This window comes from Puntigrus tetrazona, chromosome 9 (assembly GCF_018831695.1).
Source record: "Puntigrus tetrazona isolate hp1 chromosome 9, ASM1883169v1, whole genome shotgun sequence".
Taxonomy (NCBI): domain Eukaryota; kingdom Metazoa; phylum Chordata; class Actinopteri; order Cypriniformes; family Cyprinidae; genus Puntigrus; species Puntigrus tetrazona.
This window is the reverse complement of record NC_056707.1, coordinates 23,528,039-23,555,916: the sequence shown is the minus strand read 5'-3', so window position 1 is coordinate 23,555,916 and position 27,878 is coordinate 23,528,039. Positions and strand designations below refer to the sequence as shown.

At 39.9% G+C, this 27,878-nt stretch overlaps 1 pseudogene; it reads right to left on the bottom strand.

Annotated features, from left to right (window-relative positions):
- Positions 1-1,607: 1,607 nt before the first annotated feature.
- LOC122351175 lies at positions 1,608-21,330 on the bottom strand (annotated as a pseudogene).
- Positions 21,331-27,878: the final 6,548 nt, after the last annotated feature.

Here is a 27,878-nt window from a genome sequence, read left to right as displayed (position 1 = left end):
AAATCTGCTAATTTTTTCCTATATAAAAATGTTTACAATCCTTTTTTATTTTTAGGTTTAAAATAGATTTTGAATCTCAATGTATGTTACTTTATTGTTTGTAATTTTCTTTTGAATCTTTATGACCAGCTGAGCCTATTTAAACCCAGTGCAAACGTCACTTTTTATTTATTATTTAAAAAAATGCTGTTGCATTGGGCTTTTCAATGAATAAAACACATGTTTTCCTTAAAAATGGTACAAAAATTGGTTAAACAACTCACTAAACCCACGCACCACTTTGCATTCCTCCAGAGGACTCTTCAGCTAACCCCATTCAAGCGTTGCACTGGACAAAATCACCCTTGCACACATCCCACCACAGATGAGAGTGAAGCAAGGTGAGGCACAGCCCACTGGCACTGCAGGCAAACCTGTGTTTATTTATAGGCACTTAACCCACTTTATATCACATATGTCAATGTCAGCCCTGTGTCCTAATCTAGCCCTCTGTCAGCACATCATTAGTAAATGCTGATCCCCACTCTACAAACACACACATACACCACCTGCATTCTACCACATGGTAGAAAAGCAGAACGAGAACAGAGGTCTGTCAGCTGCCAGGAAACAGGGATGGCCAGATCTTGAGTAGCTACTTGGAAGCAACAGCAATTATCTACTGTAAAAACACACTTGAATTTCAAAACATATGATGCTGATTGAAGATCAGTAATATGTGCCAAAAAGGGGCCTTGTTTTTAATTTAACGATTGTTAGACATTTTGTGCCTTTCATACTTGCACTCCAATTGGTTAGATGGGGCGGCAATTTGCGGAGACACCGTATAGCAACTTATGCATGTGGTGACTTTTAGCCCAAAGCAACTGAAAAGATACATAATCAGTGGTGTAGAGACACATTTTGAAAATGTTTTGGTCTTAAAAATGCAAAAGGCATGTAGAAAAGATGCCAGTTTAATGCATGTCGACATATACTTGAGTACTTATAGTTGACTTATATGCTAGGTACTCAGGTAGTCAAAATAGCCATCTTCAATATCAATCTCCAGCCCCTTTTGCATAGATCCACTCAAATCAACCAAAACAAAAACCTCAGCTTTATATTTTTGGTTTCAAAAATTTGGGATTCACTTTTAATTCAACGTCAAGCTGCTTGTGCGTTTGCAGTTGCTGTTTGTTTCTGGCAAACCAATGGTGCAAAGAAAAACTCGCCACCATTTTTATTGGCTCTCCAAAGACAAAAGGGAGAATTAAAGGGACACATCTTCACACCGAACAGCTGCAAATGCTGTATAAGCTACTCTCTGCAACCAGATTCAGTCACAAGATTAAAAGGCACTGGACGAGCCTATAAATAGGCAGAAAAAAAACAATCACTCAGAGTTAAATTTGGAGTATAGTTATCTGGATTTGAGAAGGGGGAGGTTTAACTACCTGTCCTTGACTTGCTTGTCTTTGCTGGCATGTGACTTTCCACACTCCTATCGACAATACAGATCATACTATTGCGAAAATATACATACACATACACGTACAGAATTACACACATGCACATCGCTCTTGCACTCGCTTTAACTCTCCTCGCTTATGACCCGGCGCGTCTCCCTTAAGGGCGAGGGTACGTCTATTTCTGCTGGCTGGTGGGCGGTTCCAGCTCAGGACCACCGTAGTACTGGCTGCAGTTGGGGTCCCCTCACTTTGGGGGGACGAGGGTATCTGGACACCAGTGTAGGGGTTGACGCACCAACACTCGCTTCTCTGTCCGTGGCTGGACATGTTGCACTGGAACACAAGACAGAGAAGACGATGAGAGATGGGCGGGAAACAACGGGTGTTGGGGCTTAACGGCTTTCGGGCGAGTACGGGGTGGAGGCGCTACCCCAAAACAGCCCTCCCGCCTCATTTGGCCCAGCACGTCTCATTGACCCCTACTGAGCACTCCCAAAATGAGGTCATAATTGAACTGGACATATATGACGCTGAGACCCAAAATAGGCAAAAACAGGTTCTCAATTTTGTCCTCCAATGGCAAAGAACAAAAAACTGACAGTTACAATAATTGCAAAAGGAACAGGCAATACAATTAAGTGTGGTGAGGTACACTGTTTTGAGCCCTGGGAACAGGGTTTTCATGTCAAAACAACATCTCCGTTTACTTCTCCGGGACAAGTTTGTCCTGGTTTTAGCTGCAACATGTCATGCCAGGACAGAGAAATATTATATCATAATTGTGAACATAATTGTTAACTCATGAATGTTTGAGTTAGCAAGCTCTGTCAGCAAATTGTCAAAGCTTAGACAATAGATGAAATGGCTTTAGAAGTCAATAATTATTTTATTTAAAAAATAATTATTTTGTGTATACTCAGCTATATGTATACATATATACAGCATATGTAAAACGCCACATTTACAGTAAGAGAATAATCTGATCATTTAGTCATGAGAGCTTATATTGAGATCTAAGACGCCTACTTGCAGACATTGATATCTTTAGAAATGTAAGCACAGTTTTAGCCATTTTAAGGCTTCTTATGAAACTCCTGAGCAGACTTGTAACATCAGAACCTGAGACCCAAAAAAAGACTGTAAAAAAAGTTTCCCATTTCATCAGCATGTAAAGGATGAGTAAGAAAGGCATTAAGATATAAAGGACCGAGTTTGTCATTCTCCTTGCCTCTGATGTCTCTACAAACCAAGGCAAGTCACCCAATAGACAGGTCAGTCGGTCAGCATAATTTTCATTAGCTTGTAACTCTCCGCTGAGATACGGTTGCCTTGGTTTTGATAAAACAGCCTTCTGTAGAGAATGTGGGAATGTTTTATACACAGTTTCTCTTTGGCTCCATCTCTGACTTTATATTGAACCTTCCGCATGAAACTGGATAATAAAACAGCGGATGCTGCAGATTGAAAGGTTGTGCAATGTCTCATATTCCTATTTATATAGCGAAATTAACACCCGCTGCCATCCAAATGCAAGTACTTTTTGTGCTAATCTCCCGGCCAATACAGCAAGTAGCCTGCGTAATGTCTCAAATTGAAAATGGACTAGATGACTTAAAAACTTTCAGCCACCAAAGCTGCTAATTTGCAACCATAAGGTTGAGTCAAATATAGTTTTTTTCACCTGTTTAAGGTTGTACTGTCCTGTCTTGTCACAGTTGGGGAACTTCAGGTCATAAAGATTTTCCAAAGGTCCCTTGTTGTCATGGAACGTCATTCGGGAGATGTTCTCCAAAACTCTGTCCAGCTCCTGTTGACACTGGCTCTGTAAGACCAAACACACACACACACACACACACACACATATTGTTTTTATGGCTTATGGGGACTCTCAATAGTAATAGGAGACTTTTTTGATTTTTTTAAAAAAACACAATTTAGCATGCTTTTTAAGTCTTTTGAATTACAGGGACACAAGAAGTGTCCATAAAAAACATCTTCACATTGTATTACTTCTGTTATCCCCAAGTCATTATACAAATTTGTGAGATTTACATTGCTAAACAAGTATCTGAAAGTTTGGGTTGTGAAATGCAATTGCAAAAAAATGCAAAAACTGAATTTGACAAGTAGCAAAAATAAGTGAGGAAGGCATAGCAAAATGTGGTAAAAGGTAGAGTTCATGTGACCTTCATATAACACAAAGTTAGCTTTAATAAAACTCCTCCAAGAAACACTCATATAAGGAGAGCGAGATAAACAGCAGGCCGGCGGCCTCATGAAACATTTGTGTGTCTGATATAAATCTCGTACTCGAGCTAATTTGCTGGCTTAGTTCTGCCTCCCCACCTCTCTGCAAGGACAGGCATCGGCATCAAAGACCATTCCTGTCTCCCGTTCCTTCTCTTTTTCCCTATATCTCTCATGATGGCTGCTCCCTGCTTGGCCCAGGATAAGAGGGCACTGGGGGAAGAGGGCCTGCCAGGGATCTTATCCGTATCGTGTGGATGAAAAGTGCTCCATCACAAAGCAGTGAACAGTCCCCTGCTGTCATCGGACATGCCGTCACCCTGACATTCTCCTTGAATGTCTGCTTTTCATGGGATATGTGAGGGTTACGCTACTGATTTATGACCCCCGCAGAAAACTTGTTTATTCGGTTTGGCTTTTTATTACCCTACCATTATCACTGGTTTGAATTTTTATTGCTTTGGCTGCTTCTTTTTATTGCATCTACCTTTTTACGGTACTTTCCAACATCCATTTGCTTTATCAACATATCATTTAGCCGTAGTTACTATTGCTTTCAGGTCAGCCAAACCAGACCCAGTGTGCTTAATAAGACTGCTATTGTTGTCTCTGTAGCTGTAGAGCGTTGATTGTCTTTTTTCTTGAACGGTTTCTTTCCCAATAGCGGCTATAGAATACGCTCCAATGAGGAGTAAAATATCGATGTATGACTGTTTTCCAGATCAATGCTTTACAGCGTCCTTTAAATGGTGAGGATATGCTAATATGACAACGTAAAGCAAAACAGTCTAGATCTTATAAAGATTCCATGCAAAAATCTGAGCTACTAAGAAAACCACTAGAACTGGCATTTACTTCAAGTTGCGCTTAAAAAAAGAAAGCAAGAAAAATGACTTGCCAACTGAAGTAAATTAGCAAGAAAATTTGTCTATTGGCTCAGAACATCAGATGATTCCTGATAGAGATGCTGATTGGGGTGTTGCAGTGGTCACTTGGCTAAGGATTTAAGAGTCCAGGTAAAGCATGGTACAAGTCCAAGAAAAGTTAATTAACTCTCTGTGGATTTGCGTGATGGCCAAAATCGACAAGCACTGGCTCGTTCCTTGTTTCAACAGAGATGGCAGAAGTTTGTTCTGCCTTGGCAATCCCAATGCAACTGTATGTTATCACCGGGCAGTGTTTTAGACACCAGAAATCGTTGGTTAATTAGGTAACTAAGGAAATGATCATATGTTTTTGACTGAAAACATAGTGGAAATGGGACCAGAAACGGGCTTAATACGAAAAACACCTGAAAATCAGCTTACAGCAGTTTTTGCACAGCTCCAATCATGAAAATAACATACTGAAGCAATAAATTATACACTGACAAACAACCTCAGACCACAGAATTATAGCAACATCAAATATAAAGGGTTGTACAAAGGACATACTGTAAATCTGAACCCCAGAAGACTGTGTTAGGAAAATTAATGTTTAGCTGATATAGAAAAGAGAATATCTATGTCATAGCGAGTATGTGTGTGTGTGTGTGTTGCGTGAGCCTGCATGGAGTTGTGTTTGCGGTGTGTTAGTTTGATGACCAGAAGAGGGCACTGCCGTACTGAACACAATGACATTCAAGGTGAATACAGGTTTTTATATTTATAGGTCTAATATGTTGCCTTGAGAATCTTCACAGCGGGACACTCACCTGTCTGGGGTGAGGTGTTTTGGGATCATCCTGGGGCTGTACATCCTGGTCCTCTTGTTACTGAGATGCTGCTTTACGCCATTTCCTTGATGTGCTGGTAGTTGCTTTCTTTGCCAGGCTTTTTTACTGAGGACCATGTGCCATTTAATTCTCCTGATGAAGGGAAGGGTAGGTTAAAGGATTTGGGCATCATTGGTGCTCTTTCAATTCATGAGCTAAAACTGACATACAGTATGCTAAGGGGGTTATTTAATTAATTGAAATGACAAGTTCAACATAACCAAACAGGAATTCCAATACACGCTTTACGACAAAAACAAAACATAACATGAAATAACATATATTAATATATAAACATTTCACTATGTCTCATTAACTTTAATAACTTTAATAAAAGGTTATATGTAAATCATACTTAACTGCACAATTTAAAATATACTTAAGAATATGTAATAAATAAATAAATGTTCTGTAAGCTACTACATATTCTTCCACCATGGCCCATAAACGTAGTCAATAAAATGTAAATAAATAAATCTATTTAAATTTTTTTCTAAAAAAATTCTAAATTCAGTTTAATACAAATTCAAAAATAAATTTCTTCTTAAAAGCTATTGTCAATTAAATTGTGAATGCTGGAACAACCCTGTTAGTTTAGATGTTGCATAACAAATTGACATATTTATAGAAATTTGGATTATTGTTCTCAAAGACCGCGAGCTATATTTTTTGTCAATGAAAGCAAACCCAGGATCAGTGTTCTGGCAGCACATCAAAGCAAGGCAGAGAGAAAGTTAAAGGCTGGGATTAATGACAGCACTTGATTCAGATAGTCATAGAGGCCTGTGAGGAGATATGTGCCTTTTAAGTCAAAACGTGCCTGGCAAATAACAAGTGAACTACCGATAACAAAAAAGAGACTTTTATCCCTATTTAAAAGAAAAGATTATATATGTTCATTTATGATTCGATTGGTGCTGGTAGGAATTTCATTGTCTAACGCAGCATAATTACGCCACATCTATAAACATAAAGTTGTCCTGACTAGTAGGCTATGTGTGGTTTGTTTATAGCCTTTTCTCACAGCAGCTGAAATAATTCAATTTATAATTTTTATGGTAATTTGTCGTAAAAGAGTTTTTTTTTTATTTTTATATAAAATTTGAATTAGACAATTAGAGATTAGACTGTACAGAAACGCTAATACACACTACATACACATAGTCACCCAGTGCTGCAATACGTATTTGCACAGTTTGATATGAGTTAATCAATTAGATATAATCACCACTGTAGCAAGGCCTTTTTTCTCAGCTGGTCAGAACAAAAGCGTCATTCAGATGACATTATCCAGTGAAAATCACATTTCTGTCTTCCTTACAAGAAATCTGTGATTCCAAAATACAGTGAAAATGACACATATTCCTCAAAATATTAGATTAATACGTGCTGGAGCCATGCCAGTGCATGAGATATGGTAAAAAATAACTCAGCAAATATATGCAGTTGCAGGTTTCAAACAGAGGCAAAACTTTCAGACTAGGCTCATAAGAAATATGTTCCTCTACCCACCTACATTTTTGCAAAACGTTTTGCGTCAGTTACCAGTTAAACACTAGAAGCAGTAAAAATCACGCAACTTTTATTGCTTTTACACAAAATGTGATTTGCAGGTCCATGGTTTTGATTATTAAAGCCTATTCTTTGCATAACTACTTGAGAAATATCACATTGTAAATTCGAACTGATTCGAACAAGCTGTGACATTAGAAAACTGATAAATTCGAACATTAGCATCACATATCAGCTTCATATGCATGAGTTTTCTTGCTCTGTAGCTCACGCAATACGCCGTTGCACAGTGATGAAGATCTCTGGTTTGAACCTTGTTAATCTATGATTCAACAAAACAGCTTTAGTACACTTTAAGGAAATTAATATAGCACAGCTGCATCAACAGATGTGTTTTAATATCACTTTTACAATTGTTCACAAGTAGGTTTAAGGTTGGGTTTGGTGTAGAGTGTATTTCCAACACGATAGAGAATTGACTTTTAGTGACACTCCTTGAATATTTAAAATATGAACCACTGCAATACATACCTGAAGCAACATAACACAAGTACAGTAATACGTGCCTATAGCAATATAACAAATATGCGCTCAGGTCACTTATTGAACTCACATTTTAGCCTCATTTACTGAATGTTTAATTTTGAAACTTCGCGAAAACGTGACATTAAGGTACTTAATAACGCTACTGCAGAAATGTATATGGAGGTACATATTTCAATGAGCCTGGGTTGCAACATTTCATTGCATTATGCTTGAAAAGGGACCGAATAACAAAGACTCTTTCTAAAGTCCTCTGACAATAACACTTCTGACTCTGAAATTCGAGGGCAGCATCAAAGCACAGAGACCGCTGAAAAAAACCTCTATGTATTTGATCCCAAATGTACTGTAACAGCAAATATGTACTTTTGGACTTTGTATGGGGCAAATTAAACATGTGTCCCTTTATGGTAACGTCACTTGCGCAGAGCTGGCCTCTTTGAAACTCTTGCCTACATTCAGATCTGCTCTTTGTCTGGCCCATCGACATTAAAAAGCAGAACCCTTTGGCCACAAGCGCAGAGCCGCTCGAATGAAGTCAGCGCAGGGTGAGTACGGGAGCCTAGAGATCTGAAGGGGGAAGATCTCTCTGAGCATTGTCCAGCACAAAATACTAAAGTTTCGAGCCCAATTGTCAGGAACAGACCTAAGAATAGTGTCTGAAATAGCGGGCGACTTTGCCAGAGTTTGCCTCATTGAAGAAATTATTGGCGGGCGTGCTTCAGCAGACACCTGCCATTACGTATCCTCGGAAGCATCCCTGTTCCACACTCTCATCCCTGGGACTACACCAGCAACACTTCCCACTCACAGTTCCTCTCTCTTTCCAAAGACTTAGTGTGTGGGCTGTGCGGTTGGGGAGTGGACAGGAACTCTTTTCAGGGCCTTGGCCGTTTTTTCTCTCGCTTCTCCCAAGGAAGCATGACACGCTGTTGAAAAGTCAAGTGCCACTTGTTAAGTTACATACTGACTCTGTTCCAAAACCTAGTGAGCTGTCAATGTAGAGAGAAAGACATACATACTTTTGGCACAAAACTTGTTCAAATGAGAAAATTTACATTAAGACAGCATTACATATAACATAAAATCGAAAATAAAAATACAATCCTATAATGAATTGCAGCAAGCTCAGTGGGGAAAATGGTTCAAATGTAAAATTACCACTTAATTTTCTGACGAATGACTTTCGTTTTATTTATTATGGAATGTGAAAATGAGCACATCCAGTTCATCATGTTCCTGGATCAAAATAATTTGTTGACTCTATATTTAAAATATCTCTACACTTGAACCTAACCTTACCCATGAGTAATGCCTAAAACCAGATTTAATGATAGATGAATGATGCAAGCACAAAACACTGATTGTAAGCCTTGAACGTTGAGCATGATTGGAATGAGCAAAAACATCAGATTGAATAACCTTTACATAAGTAAAAGTCTCATCTAGCAGAGCATAACCAACTTATATTTTTCACCCACAAACTAGCAAGAATCTCTATATGATATACAGTTAGATGCTATTCACACATTAAAAAGCAGCAAAACTAAAATATATACTATTTTTAGGCATACTATTTTTAAAACAAACAGAATTGGTGTGACTTGAAAAACATAAAATAAATAAGAATTAATAATTGAAAACATTTAAAACTGTTAAATTACAGCACGTTTAATCACAGTAACTGTAAACCGAAAAACAAAATATCTCAAGGTCAGTTCTGCTCTGGTTGCATGCTACCACCCATAACCAAACACTTTAAATCTTCTCCATCACTGCTGATTTGGTTTAATCTATGCATACTTCTCTAATGAGCTGAAACTGCAGGCTCTCTCCAGGATTTATCAAAATGCTGAGGTCTGACAGCAGGATTATAACCGGTCGTATTGGTTTACAGTACACAATCTACTGATATATACAAACATGCACTCAGCGACATGCAACATGAAGCTCTTGTAACCAGTAAGCTCTGGTCAATTTGTGGATGAACTGAGACCTGCTGCATGCTGGGAAAACAACCCAAAGACACTGAAATTGATTGAAACCTGTCTACAGTTTACACATCCGGTTAAACATTTACAGAAAATGCTTTTTCAACCCACATGGCTAAGAAGAGGGAGCTGGGCTGCCATGTTGTGTTTCAAAACAGGCTGCAGCGAGCAGAATGAAATATGAAAATGTAACGCATAAGCAGCTGTTATGCCCGAAAAGCCGGCTTGTATCTGGCACTCTTTTTCCTTACATAACCATGTGGCCTTTTGTGAAGGTTGTAACTTCAAGAACTCGCTGTACCACGGCGGCATGAAATAACAGTGTAGAATGTAATTTAATTTCCTTTCTTTTGTGGAACTACACGACTCACAGGAAAGCTATGCCAATGTCCGGCAAAACAGGACCAGGTGTGTGAGGGTTTTGCTAAAGCTAACTGTTGGTTTTGGTCGGTGCAGAATGGTTTCCCTTGGGCATGTAGAAGAGGTTTTTGGAGCTCAAATTTGATACGGCTTTCACTTTGCCTGGCACATCGTACAATACACTTGCAATATAGTTTAGTAAATGAAATAGACGTAAAGTTGTGCCAAAGCTGGTCCTCACATAACCAACCCTGCATAAACAGCTCTCTGTGATTCTTGAATGACTATGAAAATTAAGCTTAAGATAAAAATCTATAAATATTAGGGCTGTCAAAATTAATGTGTTAGTAACACTTTAGCGCAAATTAATTTTAATGGCACTAATTTTAATGCATAATTAACGCAGCATGCATTTTCAGATTGACCCATGGCCTAACCCATAATTGGAAAAATGGATGGAGAAGCTGACAGTGTTGCCACTTCTGAGTTTTTTCCTAAAAAAGCACCTATAGAAACCAATCTTTAGGATTTGTCCAAATCTTACTTTTGTTTCTGAGACGTTGCCTAAGAGTGAGCATGAGTTCACGAAATATATCACCATCTTTTTGATCCTGGAACAACATCCCAATCAACCAATCAGATTTGAGGGGTAATTTTTCAAGAAATATCTGTTTTAGGCTTATGATCAGGGATAAGTCTATATTTTTGGGCAGTAATGTTAATCCAGGATCAATTAAAAATGGTGATCCAGGATCATGTCTTACTTAGCAAAATCATGGTGACTTTAGCCGAAGCTGACATGTTTTAGGATCAGTCAGTGTAAGTTTTTTCAGTTGAAACAGCTTTACATTAAGTCTAAGACTAGGCTTAAGCCTTGTCTGTGAAACTGGGGTTAAAGCATTAATTAAAGGTACATTTACAACAGAATGAATGTACAAAAATGCGTGATTAACACAAAACATATTACTGTTATTGGTAAAACTAAAACTATTAAATATTCTGTTGTTACATTTTTGTTAAAACCTAAAATCTTAAAAACAATAGTGGTATATAACAAAATACTAAAATAACACTTGAAGAGAACTGATTTAAACCAAACAAAGTGTGAAAACAGCTGCAAGAACTAGCTGCCATCTTTCCCTATTAACCACAAGTATAAAAGACAATCCAAACCACTTCTTCTACTATTCAGTCCTACAGGAACTTCCACTGGTGTCCTCTGTGTGTCCTCTGCATCATTAAAACATCTGTTTAGTGTCTTAGTATTTCGCACTCTCTGATTCCACTTAAGAAAATCGTTCTGAGAAGTAATTTGTCACTATCCTCTGGGAGCAGTTCCCCATTTTTTCTCCCCATTTGATGAAAAAGCGCTTTAAGATTTCATTCAACCTAAACTACCCGCCGTGAGCCTCTTCTCAATACACGTATGGATCGTGCCAGCACTTTTCTCTGTCTTTCTCTTCTACTCTCCCTCTCTCTCTTTTATCTTTTCTGTAATTGCATATGCAAAGACTAAACAGCGATGTTGTACAGTCATAAATCAGAGGCCTGCTGAGGGAGCCTCAATGATTCAGCAGCCACTGTGCACAAAGAAAATGTTCTCTGCAGACGAATGAGAATCAGTTCTCGAGTCTGTGCTTCTGCTGATAAGTTCTATATGCTAAACACGGATTTCAACTAAAACAAAAGTATGAGATGTCATTAAATGAAGGACTGCTGCAGAAAGTCATAACGGTTTTCTAAAACGCTTCAATAACTGGGTTGCTTATTACAGTGTGCCAATAAACATCAAACTGAAATTGCTGTATAGATATCCACTAAAACTCAAGTTCAAGCAATAGCGCAAATTTAAACAAAACTTTCTCTTTCACTAATGCATATGTGAATTTAATATTTGTCAATATGAATCACCCCCCCAAAAAAATTACAATTCTGTCACAATTTACTCACCTTCTTGCATTTATTTTATTCTTCTGTTGAATAGGAAAGTAAATGTTTTTGAAGAGCATTTTTGGGTGACCTGTTCCTTTAAGGATGTAGTATTCCTCAACAGCAAGCAGTTTGATAATCAGTTATAATTTGACAAATAATAGTGACCTAGTTTTAGTGTTAAGATTTGAGCCTTTGAGGAAACAGCTTGAAGTCAAAGTTTTCTTCAGGAAATGCCTTGGATTCATTTTGTGAAGTACTGTTGATCTCCATTTGGCACCATAGCAACTACAGCCTCCTGAGTGTCAAAGACTGCCTGAGCTTCAGCTTTTGACAAGCGTTTGAGCAACAAGCTTTACAAAACTCACCGATAACACACTTGGCATGGTGCTGAGTGTTGGTCTCAGGAAGAAGCTTTGTTAAGTACAGCTGCCATTAGTTTACAGAAAGACTGTATTAAAGTCTCTAGAAATGTTTGCTTTGACAGTGCAAAGTAAGATAAAACAATCTTCAAACCAACATGTTAGATTAGCTCTAATAATTTGAAAATGCAGTTTTACACTGTGTCCTAACCAATATTCAAGTGAATAGCAATTTTTTTTGTTACATGAAGTTTTGTAAGTTACAAAGAAAATATTAAATATATATATTTTTTAACTTCACTTCTATTATTTTTAAAACAACAATGGAATAAAATGCAAACATTATTTCAATGTAATTTTCATAAATTGAAATTTAGGTGTTAGGGTTTAGGACAGTAACCTTCCAAGTTGGATGTAGACTAAATTATGGTTTTATGTTAAGATTAAATGCTTTAAATATTTTTGTGGTTTCTATGCGAATAAAAGTAAGCATATAAGTAAGCATATAAGATTTAAAAATTTAAATGCTTTTAAATGTTGACTGTGGGACAGTAGATTGCACTAATTCTGTAGAATACCGGTATAAAGGTTTCTCAGTTATAAAATCCCAAAAAAGATTATAAGCTGAGCTGAAATCAGTATGACAGCTAAGATGGCAGCATGTTACAAATTGTAATACTTGTCAGTCATAACAAAATAGGCCTGCTGACAGGAATGTAGCTGTGTGCCGAGAGGTATTAACACAGCCTCGCTGCTGCTAGACTTGTATTCTTTGCAGTCATTTCATAGTGAATATATCTGTTGCAGTCAATATTGACATTTTCATGTCTATTAGTCGGGCGGGCAGGCAGCCAGCATTATAGCACATAGTGAAAGATGGCTGGATGTGTCAGACTGTGTATTTTGCTGACGCTACTTCATCGACTCTCCAGTCTGTGGGGGGTTGTCTAGGATGGCCTTGGGGAGAAAGGACCAAGCGTTTTGTCTTTTTTTTTTTTTTTTTCTTCAATTGCTTGTTTGACACCATGACACTCCAGATGCCCCGGAGCAAAAGTAAAGTCACGGCGCCTACAAGGAGCCTCTCTGGTGTCACAGGTCTCGACAAGCAGCCGCCACCCAAGGCATCCCCACTGCAGGCCCTGGAAAGGTGTTGAAGAGAGCGTGTCTCAGCACATCAGACCCCGAAGGGATCCAAGGGCAATCACAGTACACGCGATACAAGGAGAAAGAGGAAGATGCTGAAAAACAAACATGAGATACAAACCGCTAGCTTGAATAAACATGAGATATATTTTTAGGATGGTGGTGAGGAGGCTGGAATTTCTGTATCAGTGCAAAAGTTTACAGGTGCATCTTTTTTACCCGACACTGGCTAATGATACACGAGCGTATTCATAATTTTTGTATGCATATTATTTTTAATGTATGTTCATTTAATTATGGATTTATCTGACTTGACGACCGTACGACCTGGTTTTGCCATTTTATCAGAAGCAACTTAAAAATGTACATCGATGCTCATTTTGAGCAGTGTTGATACTGCTAAATATGATTCAAATCAATTAATGATAACAATCTTATTCGATAACTGAAGTAAAAAGTCAGCTAAAAGTCAGCTAAATGTAAAGGTTTAAGCTAAATAAGCTAAATAAAAAATAATATTCATAATATTAATAATAAAAATGACAGAATCACATAAAACTTTAACTAAGATTTAAAAAAAAATATATAATATATAAAATATATTTTTTCAAAATATTAATAAAAATTATTAAGCAACAGCTGATTTTTGTACTTAGCACCAATATTGGATTAGTTTTTTTATTCACACAAATTGTCTAGACCCAAAAGTACAAAAAGTATTAAAAAGTAATGTAAGTCTTCTGCAAGTCTTATGAAGTCATAAGATGACTATTATATGAAGAACAGACCAAAATTTAAGACGTTCACTATTCTAACCAATATAACTTGCACAATATTCTAAGTAATATTAGTCATTTCCTATAAATATGAAATTTCACATGCAAACCTATTTTAACAGGACACATGCCATGCAATAACCAGTGGCATTTCAAATCTGGTGTGACATCTAAGTACTGTATTTTTGTAATTGAACACAAGTTGGAATAAGATCTGTGAACTCAGACATTTCCCTCTGTTCTTTACAATAAACTATCATTAGACTGGAGACTGCCATGCTAAAGGTCATAATGATGACAGAGGTCCTCGTGTGTTCACACAAGCTGCAAAATTCTCTTCTCAAAACCCTAGATATGGACAAAACATTTCTAGACTTCTTCAAAGTGATCCAAAGTTAAAGCCAAGGGAACATTATGTAAGCCATCATCTGTACACTGGTTAAGTGTCATTACAAAAGATGTTCCTCTCATGTCCTATCGCATGCTCTATCATGTTTAAGGCAGCTGCCTGACACATGAACAGTGCTAACTACAGGTGGTGCACTACGCTCACGGTTGAAGCCATGCACAGCGAGGTTTTAGATAATTAAGAGACGCTCAGTGTGATGAAACTACTGAATGTAATTCACTAGCCGCAGTGCGGAATGAGTCTTCATTTCAGATGCAACGCCTGGGTGCCAAACCACAACATTTAGTTAAAGCTATGCCGAGAGTGGCCACACAGTAAAACACAAAGACACGCACTGAGCACAAAGAAGAGGATCAGAGGTCCTGAATGTAGCACCTTCTAGTGAGCTTCATAATTACAACATTCATTCAGAGTTCACTGCATTAATGAGCCCTAATAAACGACATACTCGCCATTCATTAGATCAGCAATAATTTTCTGTTAAGCAGAGACAGAAGTACTGGACCAGAACGTCGACTCTGGTCTTGGCAAACAAGATTTCTCGTTTGATGCTAATTTTGAATTCTTCTCACAGGAAAGAAAGATAAATGCGTATGTTATTGACCACACACATCACTACTGCCAAAGTTCTCTGCCAACTGGAGTTTTGATTAAACTGTACGTTAAATGATTTTGTCATCATTTACTCACTTTCGCGTTTTTCCAAGTCCAACTACTATTTTATTTCTTCCAGAAAACATTAAAGAGAACGAATACAGAATATCTGAGCTTCTGTTTTCCATGCAATCACGGTGGATGGTGATTTATACCGCTACGCTGTTAAAAGCAAAACAAAAGTATAATTAAAAGTCTGTGTGATTTAAAGGGGTAATCTGCCATTGGCAAAATTGGGTTTTAATACAAGCTGGCTGTCAATGTAGTAAAAGGTTGGGGTTTTTTCTTCACTTTCTCTCTCTTTTCAATCAGTTACAAAAAAATGAGAAAACGGAGAAATAAGCCTGTGGAGAAAAAAGACTGGGTGCAGGTAATAGTGAAAGAGTACACATTGTTCATTTACATATACTACCAAAAATGTAACAATGGAAAGTTGGTTGAAAATCAGCAAACTCACCCATTATCCTCTGTATTCAATGTCTTTGAGAGCCATAAAACTGATTTTTGTAACAAATAAATAATAAAACATTAATACTCGCTAAAAAAACACTCCCAAAAATCATTTGCAGCCATGTTTGTGCACTGTAAAAAAAATGTTTTAGCTTAAAAAAAAAAGTTGTTACCCAGCTGCTTAAAACGTTTTAGTTGAGTCAACTAAATATTCAAGTTGTCACTTAAATTAACTGTCACGGTTGCGCTTTCGCGGGACGAAGCTCACGAGACGTAAAGTAAACGTAAATGGGTTTAATCTCAAAATGGTAAAATAAAGGTACAAAAAGGCAGGCAGGTAGAACAGGCAGGCAGGCTAAACACAGGTGTAGACATCGGGTAAAGACATAGGGTATAGACCTTGACGCTCGGACAAACAGAACTCAAAACACAGGACTTAAATACACAGGGTAATTGATTTAGACACAGCTGATGACAATAACATAATTAACACAGAGGGAAGGCAGGGCACAGGGAGCACATGGCATGAAACGAAAAACATAAACACAGAGTCCAGAGATGTGACATTACCCCCTCTCCGGAAGGTGCGTCCTCGCACCTAAAGGGGTAACAAATGAAAACAAACAAAACCAAAATGACTAGGATTTGGGGATACCGGTCTTGGGAGGAGGTTCTGGTGGAGGACGGATCCCCAGGAGTGGGCAGGCAGAAGGCAGAAGGGTCCAAGGAGGTGTAGACGGAGGAGGAGCCAGGGAGGAGACAGGAGGAGTCCGGAGCAGGAGGAGATCCAGAGCCCAGCTATGGTGGTCCAAGGTGGAGCCGACGGAGGGAGGAGCCATGGAGGAGGAGCAGCCATCGACTCCATGGGGCCGACCGGGCGGTGGCGGAGCAGGTGGAGCAGGAGACCGAGGTGGAGAGACGGAGAGCCGAAGAGCCAGGGTGACGCCGAGGCGCTGGAGGTTCAAGGCGCCGCCGCAGGCTTCGGGCGACTGACACGAGACGGGGACGGGAAGGGCGCGGCGGAGCCAGAGCGACTGAGGACTGAGGTGAAGCCGGAGGAAAGGGAGGAGCCTGACAGAGCCGGTGGGATGGAGGGACGAGGCAAAGCCGGAGAGAGGAATCCCGAGGCGACGGATGGTCGACGACAGACCAAGGCGGGAGCCGGAGGGACGATGGAGCCTGGTGGAGCTGGTGGACTGGCGGACCACGCGTGGAGAGGAGGGAGCTAGGAGCCCAGGGGAGCCGACGGGTCTCACGAGCCGAGGAGGAGTCTGGGTCTCGGAGGCAGGGGGCGGTGAGGCGAGGGATCCTTCAACCTCGACGGCAATGGAGACCGGCAGACCTGTGGCGAGCTCCGGATGGTGAGCTGAGGATAAGCGCGCGGGGCTGCTGGGATCCATCGGATATGGTATGGCAAGGGTGGGAGGGTGGGAGAACTTGGCGGCACTGGAGGGAGCGACGTGGCGCGGGCACTGGAGGAGCGCACGCGTGGCGCCGGGCACTGGAGGGAGCGCCGCGGGCGCGGGCACTGGAGGAAGCGCACGCGGGCGGGGCACAGAACGGGACAGAACGCACGTGGCGCGGGCACAGGAACGGGACAGAACGCGACGTGGCGCGCGGGCACAGGAACGGGACAGAACGCACGTGGCGCGGGCACAGGAACGAGGACAACGACGCCGCGCGCGGGCACAGGAACGGGACAGACGCGCGCGGCGCGCCGGCACAGGAACGGGACAGCTGGGCGGAACCAGCGAGCTAACGGGACGGCTGGGCGAAACCAGCGGGCTAACGGACGGCTGGGCGGAACCAGCGGGCTAACGGGGCGGCTGGGGCGGAACCAGCGGGCTAACGGGACGGCTGGGCGGAACCAGCGGGCTTACTGGGTAGCTGAACGGGAACAGGAACTCGGGATACAGGAGGTGCCCAGTCTAAGTCCAAGTCCAAGTCTACATCATCCAGCTCCTTTGCAGATCCAGCAGCCCCAGGTGGATGATCAGCTCATCCTCAGCCGATGTGTAGTGGCGGAGCTCCACTCCAGCTCTCCTCGCAGTCGGCTGTCTCCACCGCGGGAGCTCCGTTGCTGGCTCGCGCACCTGGTCTGGCGATATACCGGCTCGGGTCCTGTTACGCTCCACGGCTCTGTCGCTCTCTGTGACGATGGGTCCGTGGTCACGCTCGACTCCGCCCCGTGTCAGCAGTGGGCTCAGGCTGGGGCTCGACCATGCGGTGAAGGGATGAGTTGGGCTCTGGATCTGGAGTGGGGCTGGTGTCGTTGTCCTCAGGCGCAACCATCATTGACGATTTGCACGACACCAGCACCCACTCGACGTACGCGGCGAGGCTCTCGAGGACCGCTCCCGGACAGCTACTGCGCTTGGCTGGAGGTGTGAAGTCCGCGGAAATAGAGTTCGAGCAGAGAGAAACAGTCCGGGTAGCGGGAGTCAAATTGGCCAGTTCGAGGAATAGTTCTGTATAGTCCTCGAGAGAGCAATCCCCTGCTCCAGCAGGCGGATGAGAAGTTTGGGTCTTTGAACTGGGCAAACATGACAAACAAAAACAAAAATAAGGGGAAAATACGCCGCTATTTACTTTTTTGTGGTCCGAGCGTTCTGTCACGGTTGCGCTTTCGCGGGACGAAGCTCACGAGACGTAAAGTAAACGTAAATGGGTTTAATCTCAAAATGGTAAAATAAAGGTACAAAAAGGCAGGCAGGTAGAACAGGCAGGCAGGCTAAACACAGGTGTAGACATCGGGTAAAGACATAGGGTATAGACCTTGACGCTCGGACAAACAGAACTCAAAACACAGGACTTAAATACACAGGGTAATTGATCGAGACACAGCTGATGACAATAACATAATTAACACAGAGGGGAAGGCAGGGCACAGGGAGCACATGGCATGAAACGAAAACATAAACACAGAGTCCAGAGATGTGACATTAACATTAAGTAACTTAATATTTTAAGTTCACTCAACTAAAACTTTTTAGGCAGCGGCGTAAGTTATTTCAACTTTTTTTTTTTTTTTACAGTGTATACACACAAGCATTAAGCATATTTTTTTGTATTTTGAACAGAACAAACAAAATAGCACTGTACCAAACATGTAATGCTGAACTTCAACTATCTTTAGAGCTGGCAGTATTTTCTCTTTATTAGAAACCTGCATTAGAAAGGCTTGGAAAGAGCATAACTGCTGGTGCCGGCAACTGTGTTGCCTAGTGTTTACTGTGTATCCCAAAATACGCCATTGAAGCGCTGCTCAGTTAGCGTAGCGGGGCAGATTCACAAGGGTGCCTGGACGGGCCTCAAAGTTCAGTGTGCAAAAGTCCAATTTGTGCCAGGCGACATTAGCCTTTCACCCTTGATTTCTTGGAAAATTCAACAGCACAACAGGATAACGGCTGCCAATTTGTTTCAAAGCAGAGGCATTTGGCACCATTCAGTTGTCAGCAATTTGAAAATTCTTTATTTTATTAGAAATCTAGGTCACATATTTTAGTTGCATGGCAAAAGGTTGGAACTGTTCATCCTGGCCTTTAGAGCAAAAGACAAGGCCTCCGGTGACACCCACACGGGATTACACAAACGGTATTATCAAGGCAACGGGGCAGCATTGCACTTATTTCTCTATTCAGAAAGAACTAACCCCTGAGAAAGTTTCAAAGACGTTTGCATATGTTGTTCGGGGACCACCAAGACAAATAAAAATGGCAAGTGTTACTCCACGTGTCAATAGTTTTAACAGGTGATAAACCTGTTTGCTTACTGAGGGGATCAATGATCCCACGGTCAACTAAATTTCAACACTGATCATCTTACTGCACCCTAAAGTGTTGGTTTCATTGCCACACATATTGACTGCCATAATCGACAAAAGATGATGACCTCATGATTCAATCTGCCTTGTATCGAAACCCAAGGACTGTAATAATAAAATCACACTTTATACGGTGCTTAATCCATCCAATTTATGTAAATATAGCAGTGTTTACACGGAATGACAACAAGTTTTTCTAGTGTTTTTTGAGTGCCTGTGACCAGACCAGATAAGCTTAACGTAACTTGATGAATTTGGACCAGCAACGATTACAGAAATTTCCATGACTTTTCCAGTCATGTAGTACTGGATAAAGCCCCGTTCCCATCAGCAGCAGCGACTTGATGAAACGACCTGAACTCAGTGACCGCTGAGGACAGGATGTGGGTGTGTCCAGCAACTCAAAGTTTAACTTTTGCTAACACTGAACACACCGTTATGTAGATATTTTGGTTTTCCACTAACTAGATATTGAGTAAATGATTTTATTATTATTATATTTATATTTTATGATTATTAATACAATTATTTTAAAATCTGTTATGTGTGCTGTTTGAGTATAACATAGGTTATGTTGACATAAATTGTATTTTTTTAATGTCTTATGTTGTTCATGGATAAGCCTGTACGCTTATTCATATTAAACATGCAATTTAATAAAAATAAACATTTTATTATTTAGTCAGTTTTATCATTTATATTAACAATTTCTTAATGATCATATTTACTTATAAATATATTAATTTATTACTTATATTACACTTTATTTTATGTAAACATAATACATATCAATAAATCCATATTAATAAAAATAGACGATAATTAACTATGCATTATATTACCTCTAAAATGACCATGCCTTTTAAATATTGCATTAATTCCCACAACCTTCCCAAAGAAATATCATTTTTGACACTTACTGGCATTCCCAGATTTTCCATTACTATGAGAATCCTGATGTAAACAAAAACATGCAGGTTTGATCTGATGCACCAGAAGCAGTTCAGCCAGAAGTTGGTGATCTAACAAAGGGGCTGTATAAACAATCAAACAAGATGGTGGAGTAAAGGGTGCCAGAACAAAGACCCTGCACTGATATTTGACTCAGTGCTGATTTTCCCAAGTCAAGGAGAAATCAACACTGAGGAGACATCAAAGTGCAACATCCTCCGTGCTATATGCGTAGGTTTTGGCAGCGGCTGTGCATCAATTCACGTTCACAAACAAGTCTTGAGACTCACCACTGTGTCCTGACTCCTGGTTGGTCATGGTGGGCTCCAGGTCCACTTTGTTCTCGCATCGTCCCAGTCCCTGTATCAGCTGCTCCAGCGGTAACTCTGAATTCGCGCTCGGGTAACACCTCAAACCGCTCCCGCATCTCGGCGTGTAGACGCCGCACAGCTCGCCCTTCTGACGGGCGCAAACCGGACAGCAACCGCAACCCGGTTCCCCGACAATCTCGCAAGAGGTGGTGAGCTTGGGACACGCCGCTTGGCGCCCGCGGTGCAGCTCGGGCAGCGGAACACGATCTCCCGAGCGAGCCGTGCAGGAGCAGCAAACTGCAGAGCAATGCGGGAAACATGCCGTTATCTTTAAGTCTGACAGATGTCGGGATTCTGCAGGCGACTTCAGGTGGAAAAGTAAAAGTGCGTTTGGGGACAGGTGAGGTTCGTCGGAGAGCTCTGCTGGGTCCTATTTGCTGTCATGTTACTCCGAAATGACATCACGTCAAAAGCCAGTCAAAGTCAAATACAGATAAACAAGTCTTCGCTGTTTCATCTGCGAGAGACCCGCTGCTTGCTTTGGGGGAGATGTTTGTTGTGGTGACGACAATTAATGTTTCCTAAGTTGAAATTACTGTTGGCTAGTAACAGATGCAGCCTCAAAAAATAAATAAACAAATAAATAAATTGCCTCCTGCGTTTTTTTTAACAACAAAATCAGTTCGCGAATTACAGGAGCCGACCGGGAGCGATTTTCGGCGGGAACAACCCACATTGTGTTCGAGCTTCTAGGGCGGTTCTCTTATATCGACTGTGTTAAATACATTTTAAAACAATAATGACATTTTGTGTTTTTCTCTTATATCTGAGTCTGTAATACATCAAATTTGCGAATTACAGACTGGTTGCGGTTTTCTATCAGTTTGCACGGACAATCAAAATTGTATTTTAAGGCTTCTAGCACTGTCCGCTAATGTCAAGTATGCTAAATATAAAGATTTTGTGATTTATTTTTGATAACTGTGTCTGTAGTAAATCGATAAATACTTTTTTTATACAGATTCTATGCAAACCACTATAGCGACCTTTTTTGGTTGCGCAAATTTTCTTTGAAGACTACTCAAACTTTACTTGGGTAAAAAAGCAGTATCTTTTCAGAAAAGTGTTTATTTTTTACTTTCTTGAAGGAGGTTCAAACTTAAAACGCATTAAGGAATGACAAATATTCTTGTTACATGCTATATTGATTCATGATGATTTTACAGTAATAACAATAACAGTAATTTTTTGTGTGTTGGGGGGATTTAAATTTAGTTTAGTCCACTTGTTTGTTCTCTGTAGAAATATAGATACGTCGGATTTAATGTTTTCTAAAGAGGATATATTTCCTCAATAATCCATACGATTTAAGATATAGGCCTCATTCACGTCAGTTGTCCAAACACCAGGTATGTTTTCATGCGCCAAATTTCTTAAGATGTGTAAGCATTTTGTAAGATGCTACATATCTATGTAAATATGTGCGTCACAGCGATATATTTTCTACTTCAGAAGATTTTCAGTTTCAGCCATTTGTTTAATTGATTTATTTTTCCTTTCAGTTTAATTTTTCGAGGCCTACACCCATGCTTTCGATCTGATCAAAATTTTATTTGGTTATATCCCAGTGGGATGGATTGAAATGTTCACATGAAGGCTTTTAATCAGATTGAGCCATTAATAAACTGAGTGCATTTAAACATAGCTACTGTTAGAACGTCATGCACAGAAGTTTAATATATAGACTATAGTTTATTCAAAACTAGTTTGAACCTAACCCTGGGCAATAGTAACAGCGATGCTTGCATTAGCATGCACCACTAATTAATTCTTAATAATATTTAAGCTCTTTTACTGATGTGTGCACTTGTTCATTTGTTTTGGCTGTCGCTACTGTTTTTTTCCTGGACTTGGCAGAAAAGCCTGTGCTTGACGATAACAGCTGTAGCTAATTTATTATTTAGTTTATTTCTTCTTTTTGTTCCCAAATCACGTATCTCTCTGTATAAGGATCAAGAGCTGTGCTGTTAAACAGGCTTCTGTTACCCCATGTGTCTGCCTCTCATGGTTGCTGTAGAGACTGAATGTTGTTGATCACTGTTGATTTATGAGCACAGAAACAGCCGCTGACTGAGTAACTCTAGCCTGTAGTAACAAGCTGTCAGGCATAAGGATTCTTTGTTTAATGGATTGTCTATGATTCTATGGCTTATTCATGCCTGTGCGGCCTGTGGCTTATGAAAGAGACTTTGGAGACTTTAGGCTGAAATCTCGATTAGCCCTGAATATACAAATCACCGTATATCATCAGGAAAAGAACACATGCAGTCAAATTTGCTTAACAAACCATTTTTCAGATGTAATGTTGAGTTTTTAGTTTGCTTTTTGACTGAAAAGATTAGCTGATTGATTTTGCCAATTATTTTGGACTAGTTGTACTTTCAAACTATTAGCCAGTTCATGAAACTGATTTATTTGTATTTATAAATTTTTTAGATTTTATATTTATATATTCTTCCTTAATCATATTGTTTTCCCACTTGTGTCATTCCAAAAGCTGTATATATTTTCCTGATGCACCATCCGTGGATAACTGAAAGTGAACATGGCGTGGAAGTTCTTCTAGAACTTAAACAATTGTGCGTCGATGTCTCTCAAATGTATCAGCTTCAGCAATTTTTTGAGTTTTCTCAACTTGTGTTTCTAAGTTGAGAAAACTCAAAAATAAAGCCGTTGCCTTAAAATTTTAAGTTAACTCAACCTTTTTTTTATAGTGTGGACCTTCCTGCCTCCACTTCTGAGTGCAATAGCCAGATCTCAACATCCATTTAATAAGCAATAAAATTTTCCTGATGACCTGTTACACTCCCTAGGCAGTAATCCCTAGGTACTTCAGTTCCCTCATACTCATACAAAACTGCTGCATAACCTCAGTGCATGGTGCGCAAGTTGTATTGGCTACGACTGTTTTGTTCCTTTTGTAGTTTGTATGGAAAAGACGTGTTCTCTTTGGAAAATAAAAATGACATGAGAATAAATAAGTAATGAGCTAATTTTCATTCTTGGGACTAAAAATGACTTTAGGAGAAGATGGAGATATGTAAATGTAGGGAGGGGTCTCTTATTTTGGAAAAACAAATAAATGGCATGAACCTGAGCAGCTGTCGTATTACACAATGTCTTTCCAAGGTCACCAACAGGAATATCACAGAGTTCCCGCTGCACAGCCAACGAGCCTGGTCTATGTATAAACATCCTCAGAGTCGGTGTTCTTGTGCCACACAAAATATGACATTTATTCTCACTAAAAATAAATCTGTGTGTGTGGGAAACAGTCTCTTTTTCGTTTTAAGTGAAGTTTTCCGTAATTAGAAATTTCCTCATCCAAACATTAGGCAAAGAGATCCTGGAAGACAGCTAAGGGTTGAGCAAGCTGGCATTCAGGTGAAGGGACACCTGTTTCATGCTAGAGAGCATCAGGAAAAAATGCCTTTTACACTTTTCCACTGTTAACAAGCTTCCTGCATTTGACCCATGGGTAAATTCTGGGATTTCAAGCGGAGGTTGTACAACTTAGCGAAGGATGAAGTTTGAGCCACCTTGGATTGGTCTGTGAGGTAACGTCTGACAAGTTGGTCCCTCAACACCATCTCTGCACTTCCTTTCTCTTAACACACCAGAATCTGGCATGGCTTTTTCCACAAGGAAGTGTATATGTGGAATCTATGGTGAATAAGCATTACAGTTTTTATTTCTCACCACCGTTAGCGCCAGCTCTTCATGTCGTGTTTTACTGCAGCTCGGGTTAGTTATTATTAGGCCCAGACGACTTTTATTCAGATTTTCAGTGTTGATTTTGGGAAACATCAATGTAATTCCCAAATATGGTTTTAACAACGTGAAATGTGTTAAACGGATCCTAAAGTAGCACTAGCTTATTGAATTTCTTTAGGCGTAGCGTAGCTTCAGTAGTCATCCGGCTATATACAGCATATTCCATGAGTGAAACAATAAATAATAGTGTCGGTGTCCTCATTTCTATTCTATTTTGGGAGATCTCTACAACCAACTTTCAGATTTAATTTTACACTTCATTTGTCCTCTGAAACTTTCCTCCCAGATCATGATATGCGGACATCATTCTCTCTCTGCATTCTCCATGTTTCATTAATTATCCGGCCCCCACCACACAGTAATTTGTTTGGCACTGGAGAACTGCAGCCAGTCAACTGAAAGGTTTGAACCCTCAGCTTTGCCAAGATACACAGTCTCCTCTTTGTGTCCAGATATAAATAATTGCATTGAGTGTGGAGAACTGCCTGGACATCTTCCCTTTGGGTTTCTAGGAAGAGTGGCAGCAAAAACCAGAGAGATTTATCAGGCTCACTGTAGGACTGGAGTCTGAGTGCCACCTGGAGGATTAAGGAAGTTCTGATCTGATTCTAGAAAGTTTTAAGGTTTAAGGTCATCTAATGTCGCCTGACTTTTGACTTTAGGTATCAAGTCTGATCCACATTGCAGCTTATTCTGGCAAGGTCTTCTCATTTAGATAGAAACTATATGTACAAAAGTGTCATCTTTATATTTGCATACTTTGCCTATACTGGGAACCAATGTGGAGTTACTAACCTGACAATATTTGGCAGCTTGCTCCTCAGAGGCATTTATTATATCAACCAAGATGTATCTGATATAGAAATTCTCCATATAAATGTCTTTACTGTCACTTTTAATCAATTTTATGTGTCCTTGCTGAATAAAATGATTAATTTCTTTAAAAATCTTCCTGACCCCAAACGTTTGAACAGTAGTTGTATTCAGAAGCTCTAAAAGTCCTCTTTGCTTCTGACAGCTGTGACGATGTAATAAATCTACAGCAATTTCTGGGTTAGCATTCATCCTGATCTGGAATAGCTGTAGCTTTCTCTTGTCCCTTTACTTTTCTGACTCGGGAATGTTTTTCCACTCATTAGAGGCACCATTTTATCAGATTTGGGGCTATTCACATTAAACCATGAAAATGTCACCCGTTCAAATGCTGTTTTCTTATCTTTATACCTTGCATGCATGACTATGCAGTACATTTACAAGTAGAATTCAATAAGATGCATTCCCACAATCCTTCTCTCAGAAGGCTGTCCAAACCATCATTAAAACTCAGACAACTGGTTCTTGTTTTTGCTTGAGTCAGCTGGTCTATGGCTCCTATTATTATGCACGATTATTTCCTGGTTTCCTGTACAGTAGATGTGTTTTCAATAGGAGACATATGGGTTAATGATCTGGGTGGGTTCAAAATCTGGAAGGGAGGAATGACTCTTGAACCAGGCAGCTTTTTCAGTTCCTTATCATCACTGTACATTTGAGTAAGCAAAAAGGCTGTCGCTCTAGTTGTCAGAAACATAAGACAGCTGGTCGGCGTCTTGTTTATGTCAAACTTAACATTCAAGCACTATCTGTTAACTACGCCGTACTTATTTTTATGCAGATAAATTTTTGCTTTTTGGTTTAGTTATTTATTAATTTGAGTACCTTGGTCTACCATACGATTCAATGTTTTTTATTGCTGTGATGTCAAATCTAAAATTTAAGCATCATTAGTCACATGAAACTCCGTCCCTGTTGAAAAAAAACTGCATATTCTGGTTAAGTATGTTTTGAAGAATGGCTGCTGGTTTGAGTTGGTCCTTAACTGGTCGTGTGATGGTTTAAGCTGATTATGTGCTGGCCCTAGGCAACTAGTTCCTGACCAGCTAAGTACTAGCGTAAACCAGCAGCCATGCTGGGGTTTTTTTTTTTTTTCAACAGGGCTGGTTAAAATAAAAATTTAAAGCATTCACGTGAAGAGGTAATGTACTTAACACGAAGTAATAACTTAAAACTTTAATGCAGCAATTAAACCTGAAGAAGGTTGACATATTTTACAATGTGTTTAATAGAAAGTATACTTAACTTGACTCTTGGTAGAAAAATGTTAAATTTTTTGCCTTAAGGCCAGTGAAAATGTTGGCAGGGCAAGTAAAAGTGAAACTACTGGACCACCTGAGCCAGCAAATAAAAAAACCCTTATTGTTGAGACCTGCAACACGGTTCTAATACAGATTCAGTTTGTGTGTTTGTTCAGAGGCTAACAGGATTAAGCTTGCATCTCTCTAAAATGGAAATGTTTTCACATAACCACTCCTGGAAATTTTTTCCATCGCAAATGGCTTGTGATTGTAACATGTGTATGTTGCCTAGCAACTCCAGATGGATGTGCATTAGGTAAATCATTTTACGCTGTGTGAAAATCCAGAATGGCGCTGAAAGGTATTTTCACAGCATTTATAGGTGTCCATCTTTCAAGCGGTTGTCTCATCGGGCGAATTTAACAGTGGAGCTGGAGAATGTTTCCATTGCTCACGCTGGACTGTAATTGAATAGAACAGAGAAAAGGATCATCTGGACTTGCTAACACCCAGGACAAGAACTTGGATTGATGAGATGAAAGAGGTGAGCAATGTTTTCCAGTTCCACTTTAATTGCTGTTTAAAATTAAAAGAAACAATAAGACCCCGCTCTGTTCTGCGCTCCAAGGAAAGCACAGAACGAGGGGGCAAACATAGTCACCCTGGACCAGAATCGGACCCGGTTCCACCACAGCAGAGTTGGTTGCACATCACAACAGCAGTTTGGCAGAAATGTTAACCCTGGAGAATCCAGAATATGTTCCAGTGCCTCAACAACTCAAGTGAGTCAATTCTGGATTAAGCAAAGACGATTGTTTACAATGTTTTTACTGAGTTGTCAAGCTACCAGAATATAGTCTTTCAGTGAGATCATTACTTCTTCGAAAACCTTTAACTTCAAGGAGGGATAATTAAACAAACTAATAAGGAAATGGCTTAAAGTGTTACGCATCACTCCCTAAAAATGTCCTAAGTCATTATGAGCCTTTCATGTTGAGGTCTCATTAGTTTGTCTCTAAAATGTGTTACGTCTCGGTCTCAGACGACATGCTCACATTGCTGACTGCCTGATGTGTGCTGGAAGTGAAAACTGGAAACCAAGAAAATGATGAGCTCCAGTTAGATTCCTCGACAGCAACACAACGTTTGGGAGTTTGTTTCATACAAATGCAAAACGGCATCAGACTGATGCTTGCTGAAGTGAAATAATCACTAGATTTGCGTGAAATTATGAAAATAATGGATCACATATTAAGTGCTGCAGT